The sequence below is a fragment of the Tamandua tetradactyla genome, chromosome 9 (assembly GCF_023851605.1).
Source record: "Tamandua tetradactyla isolate mTamTet1 chromosome 9, mTamTet1.pri, whole genome shotgun sequence".
In the NCBI taxonomy this organism is placed as follows: Eukaryota; Metazoa; Chordata; class Mammalia; order Pilosa; family Myrmecophagidae; genus Tamandua; species Tamandua tetradactyla.
The window spans coordinates 29155183-29168657 of NC_135335.1; the positions used below are offsets into that span (position 1 = coordinate 29155183).

At 38.2% G+C, this 13475-nt stretch overlaps 1 protein-coding gene and 1 long non-coding RNA gene across 11 annotated transcripts in view; one reads left to right on the forward strand and one right to left on the reverse strand.

Moving 5' to 3' along the window:
- Positions 1 to 7842, reverse strand: part of LOC143646891 (uncharacterized) — a 52984-nt gene extending 45142 nt beyond the window's left edge. Inside the window, exon 1 of the long non-coding RNA XR_013157717.1 lies at positions 7590 to 7842. This is a non-coding gene — a long non-coding RNA (uncharacterized LOC143646891). The remainder of the gene's footprint in view (positions 1 to 7589) is intronic.
- The window catches only part of CHCHD6 (coiled-coil-helix-coiled-coil-helix domain containing 6), a 358373-nt gene that overhangs the window by 79888 nt on the left and 265010 nt on the right, over positions 1 to 13475 (forward strand). The gene's annotated exons all lie outside the window — the stretch shown is intronic.

Below are 13475 nucleotides of genomic sequence, written 5' to 3' on the forward strand. Positions count from 1 at the left end.
TGGATTTTTCCAGGTTTTCGATGTATAGTATCATATCGTCTGCAATCAGTGATAGTTTTACTTCTTCCTTTCCCATTTTGATGCCTTGTATTTCTTTTTCTTGTCTAATTGCTCTGGCTAGAACCTCCAACATGATGTTGAATAATAGTGGTGATAATGGACATCCTTGTCTTGTTCCTGATCTTAGGGGGAAAGTTTTCAATTTTTCCCCATTGAGGATGATATTAGCTGTGGGTTTTTCATATATTCCCTCTATCATTTTAAGGAAGTTCCCTTGTATTCCTATCTTTTGAAGTGTTTTCAACAGGAAAGGATGTTGAATCTTGTCAAACGATGATCATGTGATTTTTCTGCTTTGATTTGTTGATATGGTGTATTACATTAATTGATTTTCTTATGTTGAACCATCATTGCATACCTGGGATGCATCCTACTTGGTCATGATGTATAATTCTTTTAATGTGTTGCTGGATTCGATTTGCTAGAATTTTATTGAGGATTTTTGCATGTATATTCATTAGAGAGATTGGTCTGTAGTTTTCTTTTTTTGTAATATCTTTGCCTGGTTTTGGTATGAGGGTGATGTTGGCTTCGTAGAATGTATTAGGTAGTTTTCCCTCCACTTCGATTTTTTTGAAGAGTTTGAGGAGAGTTGGTACTAATTCTTTCTGGAATGTTTGATAGAATTCACATGTGAAGCTGTCTGGTCCTGGACTTTTCTTTTTAGGAAGCTTTTGAATGACTAATTCAATTTCTTTACTTGTGATTGGTTTGTTGAGGTCATCTATTTCTTCTTGAGTCAAAGTTGGTTGTTCATGTCTTTCCAGGAACCCGTCCATTTCATCTAAATTGTTGTATTTATTAGCGTAAATGTTCATAGTATCCTGTTATTACCTCCTTTATTTCTGTGAGGCCAGTAGTTATGTCTCCTCTTCCATTTCTGATCTTATTTATTTGCATCCTCGCTCTTCTTCTTTTTGTCAATCTTGCTAAGGGCCCATCAATCTTATTGATTTTCTCATAGAACCAACTTCTGGTCTTATTGATTTTCTCTATTGTTTTCCTGTTTTCAATTTCATTTATTTCTGCTCTAATCTTTGTTATTTCTTTCCTTTTGCTTGCTTTGGGATTAGTTTGCTGTTCTTTCTCCAATTCTTCCAAGTGGACAGTTAATTCCTGCATTTTTGCCTATTCTTCTTTTCTGATATAGGCATTTAGGGCAATAAATGTCCCTCTTAGCACTGCCTTTGCTGCGTCCCATAAGTTTTGATATGTTGTGTTTTCGTTTTCATTCGCCTCGAGATATTTACTAATTTCTCTTGCAATTTCTTCTTTGATCCACTCATTGTTTAAGAGTGTGTTGTTGAGCCTCCACGTATTTGTGAATTTTCTAGCACTCCGCCTATTATTGATTTCCAACTTCATTCCTTTATGATCCGAGAAAGTGTTGTGTATGATTTCAATCTTTTTAAATTTGTTAAGACTTGCTTTGTGACCCAGCATATGGTCTGTCTTTGAGAATGATCCATGAGCACTTGAGAAAAAGGTGTATCCTGCTGTTGTGGGATGTAATGTCCTATAAATGTCTGTTAAGTCTAACTCATTTATAGTAATATTCAGATTCTCTATTTTTTTCTTGATCCTCTGTCTAGATGTTCTGTCCATTGATGAGAGTGGTGAATTGAAGTCTCCAACTATTATGGTATATGTGTCAATTTCCCTTTTCAGTGTTTGCAGTGTATTCCTTACGTATTTAGGAGCATTCCGGTTCTGTGCATGAATATTTATGATTGTTATGTCTTCTTGTTTAATTGTTCCTTTTATTAGTAGATAGTGTCCTTCTTTGTCTCTTTTAACTGTTTTACATTTGAAGTCTAATTTGTTGGATATTAGTATAGCTACTCCTGCTCTTTTCTGGTTGTTATTTGCATGAAATATCTTTTCCCAACCTTTCACTTTCAACCTATGTTTATCTTTGGGTCTAAGATGTGTTTCCTGTAGACAGCATATAGAAAGATCCTGTTTTTTAATCCATTCTGCCAGTCTATGTCTTTTGATTGGGGAATTCAGTCCATTAACATTTAGTGTTATTACTGTTTGGATATTATTTTCCTCTACCATTTTGCCTTTTGTATTATGTACATCATATCTGATTTTCCTTCTTTCTACACTCTTCTCCATACCTCTCTCTTCTGTCTTTTCGAATCTGACTCTAGTGCTCCCTTTAGTATTTCTTGCAGAGCTGGGCTCTTGGTCACAAATTCTCTCAGTGACTTTTTGTCTGAGAATGTTTTAATTTCTCCCTCATTTTTGAAGGACAATTTTGCTGGATATAGGAGTCTTGGTTGGCAGTTTTTCTCTTTTAGTAATTTAAATATATCATCCCACTGTCCTCTAGCTTCCATGGTTTCTGCTGAGAAATCTACACATAGTCTTATTGGGTTTCCCTTGTATGTGATGGATTGTTTTTCTCTTGCTGCTTTCAAGATCCTCTCTTTCTCTTTGACCTCTGACATTCTAACTAGTAAGTGTCTTGGAGAACGCCTATTTGGGTCTAATCTCTTTGGGGTGCGCTGCACTTCTTGGATCTGTAATTTTAGGTCTTTCATAAGAGTTGGGAAATTTTCAGTGATAATTTCTTCAATTAGTTTTTCTCCTCCTTTTCCCTTCTCTTCTCCTTCTGGGACACCCACAATACGTATATTTGTGCGCTTCATATTGTCCTTCAGTTCCCTGATCCCCTGTTCAAATTTTTTCATTCTTTTCCCTATAGTTTCTGCTTCTTTTTTGAATTCAGATGTTCCATCCTCCAAATCACTAATTCTATCTTCTGTCTCTTTAGATCTATCATTGTAGGTATCCATTGTTTTTTCCATCTTTTCTACTTTATCCTTCACTTCCATAAGTTCTGTGATTTGTTTTTTCAGTTTTTCTATTTCTTCCTTTTGTTCAGCCCATGTCTTCTTCATGTCCTCCCTCAATTTATCGATTTCGTTTTTGAAGAGGTTTGCCATTTCTGTTCATATATTCAGCATTAGTTGTCTCAGCTCCTGTATCTCATTTGAACTATTGGTTTGTTCCTTTAACTGGGCCATATTTTCAATTTTCTGAGTGTGATCCGTTATCTTCTGCTGGCGTCTGGGCATTTAGTCAGATTTCCCTGGGTGTTGGACCCAACAGGATGAAAGATTTTTCTGTGAAATCTCTGGGCTCTGTTTTTGTTATCCTGCCCAGTAGGTGGTGCTCGTGGCACTCGTTTGTCTGTGGGTCCCACCAGTAAAAGGTGCTGTGGGTCCTTTAACTTTGGAAAACTCTTGCCGTGGGGAGGTTCGCCAGCTGAAGCGGCTTGGAAGAGTGCCAGACGGCCCGGGGATCCGAATGCTGGGAGGGTCGCCGGCCGCCGCAGCCCGGGAGAGCGCCCATCCGAATCTCCTAGCCGGCCCGGGGCGCCAAGCGTGGCGGGAGGGCCCCAGCCGCCGCGGCCCGGGAGAGTGCACCGTTCCCAGCCGGACCGGGAAGCCACGTGTTTGGAAGGGACCCCGGTCACCGTTCTCCGCAGCCTGGGGATCTCCGATCCAATTCTCCCCGTTGGTCCCGGGGGCCACGCGTGGGGGGGGGCGCCAGCCGCCGCGGCTTGAGGGGACCGCCTGTCCAATTCTCCCAGCTGGCCCGGGAAGGAGGAAGGGAGGGACTCCGGCAGCTTGCTGCCCCAGCCCGGGAAGCCCTCGCCCCTCGGCGATCTCACCGGAGCGGGTTCTCCCAGCCAGTCAGCCGTTCCAGAATGGGGTACGCTATCTTCTTGATCTCTGTCGTGTGAGCATTTTTTGTGTCAATAAATATAGGTCTTCACCAACCCTTTTGAAGGCTATATAGTATTTCATAAGTGTATATGTATAATTTATTTAATCAATTTCCTATTATCAGACATTTATTTCCAGTTTTCCAGGTAAAATCAGCACTCTACCACATATTCACCTTTGCTTCTTTTGCCCATTATTTCTTCCAGACTAAATTCCTGAAAATGGCTTTACTGAATCAAATGACATACACATTGAAAATGATGATATATACAGTCAGACTACTTTATAGAAAAACATCTCTAGAAAAACATTTTACTCCCACCAGTTACCGTTGGGAGCACTGATTTCCCCACATCCTTGCTAGTCCTGCCAATCTTTTTAATATTCTTTGCCACTCTGAGAATGAGGGCAGATAGCTTGCTATTTTAATGTTTTCAATTATTGATTAGGTTGAACAGCATTACACCTGTTGGTTCTTTGTTTTCTTTGTGAATTATATTGTGCTCGTCTGAATCTGTGGTGGACCCCAGAAAAGCTGTGCCCTTTGATCTTCATTCAGTATTGCTGGGTGGGAGCATTTTGATTGTTTCTATGAAGATGTCACCCACCCAATTGTGGGTGGTAGCTTTTTTTTTTTTTTTTTTTTTTTTTTTTTTTTTCAAAGAGAGAGGGAGGAAAGGAAGGAAAGACAGAGAAGGAAGGAAGGATGGAAGGGAAACATTTTTAAACATTTTCTTGTTTTATTATATTTTGTTTGTTTGTTTGTTTTTTACATGGGCTGGGGCCGGGAATCGAACCGGGGTCCTCCGGCACGGCAGGCAAGCACTCTTGCCCGCTGAGCCACCGCGGCCCGCCCTGTGGGTGGTAGCTTTTGATTAGATGAGTTCCATGGAGTTGTGTCTCCACCCACTGAAGGTGGAGTTGCTTGCTGGAATCCTTAAAAGGGGAAACATTTTGGAGAGAGTCCCTTTTTTGGTAGAGCCATGTGAAAGCCAGCAGACACTTCCATGTTTGCATGTGACCTTCCAGCTGAGAGAGAAAAGTTGAACATCGTCAGCCTCCTTGAACCAAGGTATCTTTCCCCAGATGCCTTAAATTGGACATTTCTACAGACTTGTTTTAAGTGGGACATTTTCTCGGCCTTAGAACTATAAACTAGCCACTCATTAACTTCCCCTTGTTAAAAGCCATTCTGTTTCTGGTATATTGCATTCTGGCAGCTAGCAAACTAGAACAGATTTTGGTACCAGAGAGTGGGGTGCTGCTGCAGTTTGCAAATACCAAACATGTTGGAACGGCTTTTTAAATGGATAAGGGGAAGATTCTGGAAGAGTTGTGAGAAGCTTGATAGAGAAGGCCTAGAATGCTTTGGAGAGACTGTTGGTAGAAATGTGGACTCTGAAGATACCTCTGATGAGGCCTTAGACAGAAATGAGGCACGTGTTATTGCAAACTGGGAAGAAGACGAGCCTTGTTTTAAAATGGCAGCTAATCTGGCAAAGTTGAGTAGTGGCTTTGGCTGGAAAGCAGACTTTAAAAGCCATGAACTTGGATATTTAGTGGAAGAAATCTACAGATTAAATGTTGAAAATGCAGTCTGGTTTCTCCTCACAGCTTATAGTGTAATGCAGGAGATAAGCTGAGAACTGAACTCTTGGGTACAAGGAAACCAGAAGTTGATGTTCTGGAAAATTCTGGGCTTCCAGGAGGGGAGACCCCAGAGAATAGTGCTCCATGTGACAATGGAATCAGTCAGCCATTTCAGAGAAAGCCAGGATCGGACATGGAGTTATCCAGGAAGGATTTGTGGAAATTCCTTGTGTCTGATGGGCATGATCCGAGGCTACTGCAAAGAAAGCCAACGAGAGTGCTGTGGGACCTGTATAAACGGAGCTGCTGCTAGTCTGGACTTCCCCTGTGAAGCCATCTAGTCCTGGGCTTTTTCTTGTTGGGAGGTTTTTGGTGAATGATTCCATTTTTTACTATTAATTGGTTTGATGAAATCTATTTCTTTTGAGTCAATGTAGATAGTTTGTGTGCTTCTAAGAATTTGTCCATTTCATCTAGGTTATCTAATTTATTGGCATGTGGTTTTCATAGTGTCTTCTTATGACGTCTTTATTTCTGTGTGGTCAATAATAATGTTCCCCCTCTCATTTCTGCTTTTATTTATTTGTATCTTGTCTGTTTTTTATTTGTCAGTCTAGTTAAAGGCTTGTTGATTCTATTCATCTTTTCAAATAACCAGCGTTTGGTTTTGTTGATTCTCTCTATTGTTTTTATGTTTTCTATTTCATTTTTGTGTGCCCTGATCTTTGTTAATTTCCTTCTTCCTGCTCAGTTTGGGTTTAGTTTGCTGTTTTTCTGGTTCTTCCAGTTTTGAGGTTAGCTCTCTAATTTGAAGTCTTTCTTCTTTTTAACTCTAAGCATTTAGAGTTATAAATTTCCCTCTCCGCATTGCCTTTGGTGTAGCCAGTAAGTTTTGGTAGATTTTCATCTTCTATCACCTTAAAATATTTCCTAATTTCATTTCTGATTTCCTTTTTAACCTATTGATTGTTAAAAAGTATGTTGTTTAATTTCCGCATATTTGTGAATTATCACTTTCTTACTCTGTTATTGATTTCTAGCTTCATTCTGTTGTGGTCAGAGAATATACATTGTATGATTTCAATATTTTTGAATTTCTTAAGATTTGTGACCTAACACATGGTCTGTACTAGAGAATGATCCATGTATACTTTCATGTATTCTGTTTATGTTAGGTTGATGTTCTATATATGTCTGTTAGTTCTAGTTGGTTTAATGTATCATTTAAGTCCTGTACTTCCTTACTGGTCTTCTGACTAGATGTTCTATCCATTATTGAGAGTAGTGTGTTATAGTCTCTTACTATTAATGTAGAACCATCAGTTTTTCTCCTCAAATGGTCAGTATTTGCTTCATACATTTTGGGGCTCTGATGCCTCAAATGCATGTATATTTATAATTATATACATTGAAATTATACATTTATAATTGTTATTTCTTCCTATTTTTGAATTACTCTTTTTATCAGTATATAATAAGCATCTTTGTCTTTTGTAACTTTCTGACTTGAAGTCTATTTTATTCGATATTAATATAGCCATCCCAGCTCTCTTTTGGTTACTGGTATATATTTTTCCCAACCTTTCACCCTCAAACTACTTGTATCTTTAACGTTATGGTGAGTCTCTTACAGACTATGTATAGTTGGGTCGTGCTTTTTTATCCATTCTGCTAATCTCTGCCTTTTGACTAGAGAGTATAATCCACTTACATTTAAAATCACTACTAATATTACAGGACTTTCTTCTGCCATTTTGCTATTTAGCCTTCATAAGACCTTTATTTCCTTACTTCCGTCAAAGCTTACTTTTGTATTTGCTTTTTATTGTTGCTGTACCATACTGAGTGCTTTCTCTTTTCTATCTGGAGCTGTCTTTCATCTATTTTCCTCATGGTTACCATGAGGCTAAACTTTATATATATATATAAAATATTTGGTTGTATACCAATTTCACTTCAGTAGCATGCACATATATATGCTTTTTCTATATACCTCTGTTCTCTCACAGTTTTTTCCTACTTGTTGCCACTTATATTTCTATACATTGTATGCCCCAAGACCTAGATTTATCATTACCTTTTATGCATTTATATTTTAGCTCCTGTGGGAAGTAAGAAGTGGAGTTGCATACCAAACAATAGAATACAATAATACTGCATTTACAATTACCCAAATGGTTACCTTGGTAACCCACTCACCCAGTCAGAAGTCCAGAAGTGGAAGTGGAAATGGTTTCTTTCTGAAGCTTTCTAAGGTGCCAAAAAGATCTAGAGTGCTGGCAGAACAGAGGGAAACATTTTTGCCAAGACTTTAAACTAATATAGTCCAGCAGCGGCAAAAGGCCTGGTTACTGTGCCTTCCATCTTACTGGGGCTCCAGAGCCTTGGGCAGCATCCCACGGGGGAGTCGCCAGGCTGTGACCACACAAAGGCAGTATTTATTGAAATGCTATTTTCTTGTTTAAAGGTCTCAGAAGTGTCATTTCTTCTATGAGGTCTTCTTAGGTCATTCTTTATCTGTCTGTTTTTGAAAATTCTTCTAGCATTTTTATTCCTTTGTTACTACTGTTTTATACTATGCCTGGTACATGTATATTCTAACTAGAATATAAACTCATTGAAGCTAAGAATTACGTATTTCCCATTCATGACAAGTCTTACTAACAAAAATGTACTGATTAACATTAACAAGACCACTGCAAATTCAAATTCTTTCACATCCTGGGGTAACAAATGTCAAACTAATTAAAAAGACATTATTTGAAATCCAGGTAATCAAAATTACAAAAATCTCATTTATGTTTCTTACTAAATTTAACTGATTTCTTAAATACAGAATATAAATATTTTTGAAGCATCAGCATGTTTTAATTTTTATTGTATTTTATATGTGTCATCATTACCAGGTACATTGCTCAGTTTATGCAGTCTGTCTAGTTAGACTATTTTAAGTGGAATTTTGAGACTGTACTTATAATACTAGCATATTTTATCAGCAAATTTGTATAAATTTACAAAAAACATACTAAGGAGAATAAAATTGCATTTGTCGAATTCAGAAATTCATAATAAGAAAAGGAATCAGACCAGAGTTTTGTCACTGCAATTTTTTGCAGCTGTATTTGCTTTTTTACTCTTTCTATTAGAAGTTAAAGAAAAATCTCTTTGTTTTCATAATATTCTAAAATTATGAGCAACCTCAAAAGTACATTGACTATCAAGCTCTGGAAAATATGCTGCAATTGTTTGATTTGTCTGAAGCCTAAGTCCAGGAAAATTTTTCAATAGCTCTCAAGGACCTTTCATTTTACTTACTGAAATTCTGCAATTATTTTTATTCAATTACTCCTATCCCAAGGCTATTTATATTTTAGTAATGATTTGATTACTGTGGTTACATTGCAAAGTTATTATTGGAAAAAATTTCATTTTAACAGACGTGGCATATTCCATAGCATTTTTCCTATGCCTACCATTTCTGATCTCCAGGTCCAGTTGAAAGAATTCTAAACCACACCTCCTCCTTCTTTGTGCACCCAGCCCTTGCCTCATATCTGCCTTAGGTGGTTAGGCCCTGGAGGCAGGGATAGGTGAGACAGAAAAAAATAAGGCCTGGCCTGTTGAACTTGGTCCTAAAAGTTTTAAATGAGGGCAAAAGGGTGAGAGTTCCTATGCACTTCTTTTAATTATTTCCAATTATTAGATCTATTTTACTTAAAATTATGAGCTGGACAATTGAAAAAGGTCTTGCTTTTTCCTCCAGGCAGCCCTCTGGTATCCCTCTGCTGCCTTAGGGAAATTCTTGGAGCAGTTTTTTTCTAATGTCCAGGTTTGTTTATAGTAATTACAGAACTAAGGCTTTGAATCCTGCTGTCCAGAGAGATTTTTTCTTCTGGGACTCCAGGAGTACTAATATATATATATAAAAGAGCTTATTCATTTTTAAGGAATTCAAATAGAGCTCTTTAAGAATGTAGTTTGTTAATTTACTCTTACCATCTGGAGGTATGAAATACACATTGAACAAGTTGAGAGACTCGAATAGAAAATTGGTCACACACACCAAAGAAACACAGAAATATACATTTGAGAGGGACAGATAAAGGATTCAATATACACCATCTCATCTCATTTCTGCTCTCTTTTGTAGAACGCCTTTAACTAACTATAATATCTTTAACTTTAACAGTAATGGTAATATCTTTCCATAGAGCCACTCTCAGGCCATTTCTCTCTTGATTCTAAATCATACCACAGCCAGATTGTATTACAGAAATAAACCGTTTTCTCATAAATCATAACTAAAATCTTTTCAATTTTTCAATACAACCCAAAGGTTCCCTTTTTAAAGAATTTCCGTAATCAGTAACCAATTAGGAACACTTGAACAATATAAATGCAATAAGACACCAACTAGTGTTTAAAGATGCTTAGCTCTTATTATATATTTAAGTAACACACCAATTAATAACTAGACCGAACACACCAATTAACAATTAAACAGGCATTAAGCATTTACTATCCTCAAGTAACACACCAGTTAACAGTTAAACAGGCATAGTTAATGTCATTAAATACCAATTAATTGTGGGATGACTTATTTTCCAGGAGTATACTCAACAAACAAATTCAGGGCAGAGTTTTAAACCCTGTACAGACAGACACAGGTCAGGGCCTCAAACTCTGTACAGAATGATGGTACCCAGAAAACAGAAAGTTGTAGAGAGCAGAGCAAGGAAGATCATTCTGGAAATGGGACCTGCTGTACTAACTGCCTGATCCACTTTTACCTTGATGTCCCACTCACCCAGTCAGATGTCTGGACTTGAAATTTAAGCTTTTTAAGGTGCTGAAAGGGTCTGGAGGCTGAAAGCCTCAGGCAGCATCCCAGCAGAGGGTTGCCAAATTTTTACCCCAGAAAGGTGGTGCGTTCTTTGTCCCATGTGCTCAATGACCAATTCCTAAGACACCGAAGTTTCAAAGAAACAAAGAGTTTATTGCTAGGAGTGAAGCAGGCGATCAGATGGCCTGCCGGCCCCCAAATCTGTCTTCCCAAACTGCAGTAATTCTGATAGTTTTATATAGTATTAAAAGATGGGCAGGTTGGGCAGGCCACAGTGGCTCAGCAGATAGAATTCTCACCTGCCATGCCGGAGACCCGGGTTCGATTCCCAGTGCCTGCCTATGCCAAAAAAAAAAAACAAAAAACGGGCAAGTTTTAGAATAATGAGCACAGTGGCTCCAGATGATGTAATTAGAGGTGATCTAATTATTGAGCAGGTGTAGATGATTACATATGTATTCATAGAAACTATGTAAGAAAATGGTGGCCTTAATATGATGATGGGTGTAAGTTTTAGTATTATAATGAGGGGTAAGTCACTTACAGATTAAAGTCTAAGCTACTCTGCATGTCAGGTGGGCCCATTTTGATTAGATCCAGTAGGTTATCAAGATAGCTTTTGAATTGAGGTGGGTTAGTTCTAGGCTGACTGAAGGCCCTTCATTAATAAACATTAGGGACTATGTTAAGTAATCATAATACTCTAAAGTTGAAAAACCAAGAAAAAAAAAATGGGTACAAGTGAAGGTTAGTCACAGTTTTTTTTTTAAAGCTTCTTATTGAGAAATATCCACACACATATAGTCCAACCATATTATACAATCAGTGGCTCATAATATCATCACATACAGGTAAATTCTTCCCCGTGATCATTTTTAAAACATTTGCATCACTCCAGAAAAAGAAATAAAAAGAAAAAAAAAAAACTCATATATTCCAACCTCCTTACCCCTCCCTCTCATTGGCCACTAGTATTTCCATCTACCCAATTTATTTCACCCCTTTTCCCCCTTATTATTTTTTTATCCTTATTTTTTTTTACTCATCTATCCATACCCTGGATAAAAGGAGCATCAGACATGTTTTCACAATCACATAGTCACATTGTAAAAGCTATCTGGTTGTACAGTTCTCTTCAAGGATCAAGGCTACTGGAATACAGCTCTACAGTTTCAGGCACTTCCCTCCAGCCATTCCAATACACCTTAAACTAAAAAGGGATATTTATGTAATACATAAAAATAACCTCCAGGATAATCTCTTAACTCTGTTTGAAATCTCTCAGCCACTGAGACTTTATTTTGTCTCATTTCTCCCTCCCCTCTTTTGCTCAAGAAGGCTTTCTCATTCCCATGATGCCAGGTCCTGGCTCATCCCCAGCAGTCCTGTACCACATTGCCAAGGGGATTTACACCCCTGGGAGTCATGTACCATGTAGTAGTGGTGGGCAGTGAGTTCACCTTCCAGCTTGGCAGAGATGCCACATCTGAGCAACAGAAGAGCTCTTTGGGGGTGGGAGGGGGTAACTATTAGGCATTATTATCAGTTAGCTTAGCCTCTTCTTTGCAGGAATAAGCTTCATAGGGGCAAGCCCCAAGATTGAGGTCTCAGCCTCTTAAATTGGTTGACCTCACTGCTTGCGAGAATATCAGGAATTCCCTAGATGGGGAAGTTTAATATTTCCTCCCTTATCCCCAGTCTCCCAAAGGGACTTTGCAATTACTTTTTTTTTTCTTTGCATGGGCAGGCAGTGAGAATCAAACCCGGGTCTTGGGCATGGCAGGCGAGAACTTTGCCTGCTGGGCCACTGTGGCCCGCCATGCAATTACTTTTTTATTCTCTGGCCAAATTACTCTGGGATATATCGGGGCATCACACTAACCTGGACAAAACTAACAAGATCTTATACCCTATTCACGAGTCCATGCAATTATGGTGTTGAAGTAAACTGACCATAAAGTATAATTAGATAATGTACTACCCAAAATATAAATTTGGCACCAAATAAACATCTGTTCCTTTGGTTTTCCAGAGGTTTAACTTTGAAAATATGGGCTATATCATCCTTTACCCAGTATTTTGATTTAGTGCTATGCAGATCAGCTTCATTCATATCTCTAGATGAAGTCTGATCACTTTTTCACCTTTTTAACAGTTGCTGAATGGGGTAATGCTGACTTTCATAGATTCAGTGCCCTAACTCTGAGTCTCAGGAGTCACATAAATACCTGAAGGTTCAGGGAACGACCAGGTTATATATAAATAGCTTAGTATCTCAGAATTTAGAAATATCCATTACAACTCTTAAATATATGTGACTTTGTTCATCTCAACAACAAAAAGACAGCCAACCCAATTACAAAATGGGAAAAAGACTTGAACAGACACCTCTCAGAAGAGGAAATACGGATGGCCAAGAGGCACATGAAGAGATGCTCAATGTCCCTGGCCATTAGAGAAATGCAAATCAAAACCACAATGAGATATCATCTCACACCCACCAGAATGGCCATTATCAACAAAACAGAAAATGACAAGTGCTGGAGAGGATGCGGAGAAAGAGGCACACTTATCCACTGTTGGTGGGAATGTCAAAGGGTGCAACCACTGTGGAAGGCAGTTTGGCGGTTCCTCAAAAAGCTGAATATAGAATTGCCATACGACCCAGCAATACCATTGCTAGGTATCTACTCAAAGGACTTAAGGGCAAAGACACAAATGGACATTTGCACACCAATGTTTATAGCAGCATTATTTACAATTGCAAAGAGATGGAAACAGCCAAAATCTCCATCAACAGAAGAGTGGCTAAACAAACTGTGGTATATACATACGATGGAATATTATGCAGCTTTAAGACAAGATAAACTTATGAACCATGTAATAACATGGATGGACCTAGAGAATATTATGCTGAGTGAATCCAGCCAAAAACTAAAGGACAAATACTGTATGGTCCCACTGATGTGAACGGACATTCGAGAATAAACTTGAAATATGTCATTGGTAACAGAGTTCAGCAGGAGTTAGAAACAGGGTAAGACAATGGGTAATTGAAGCTGAAGGGATACAGACTGTGCAACAGGACTAGATACAAAAACTCAAAAATGGACAGCACAATAATACCTAATTGTAAAGTAATCATGTTAAAACACTGAATGAAGCTGCATCTGAGCTATAGGTTTTTGTTTTGTTTTGTTTTGTTTTGTTTTGATTTTACTATTATTACTTTTATTTTTTTC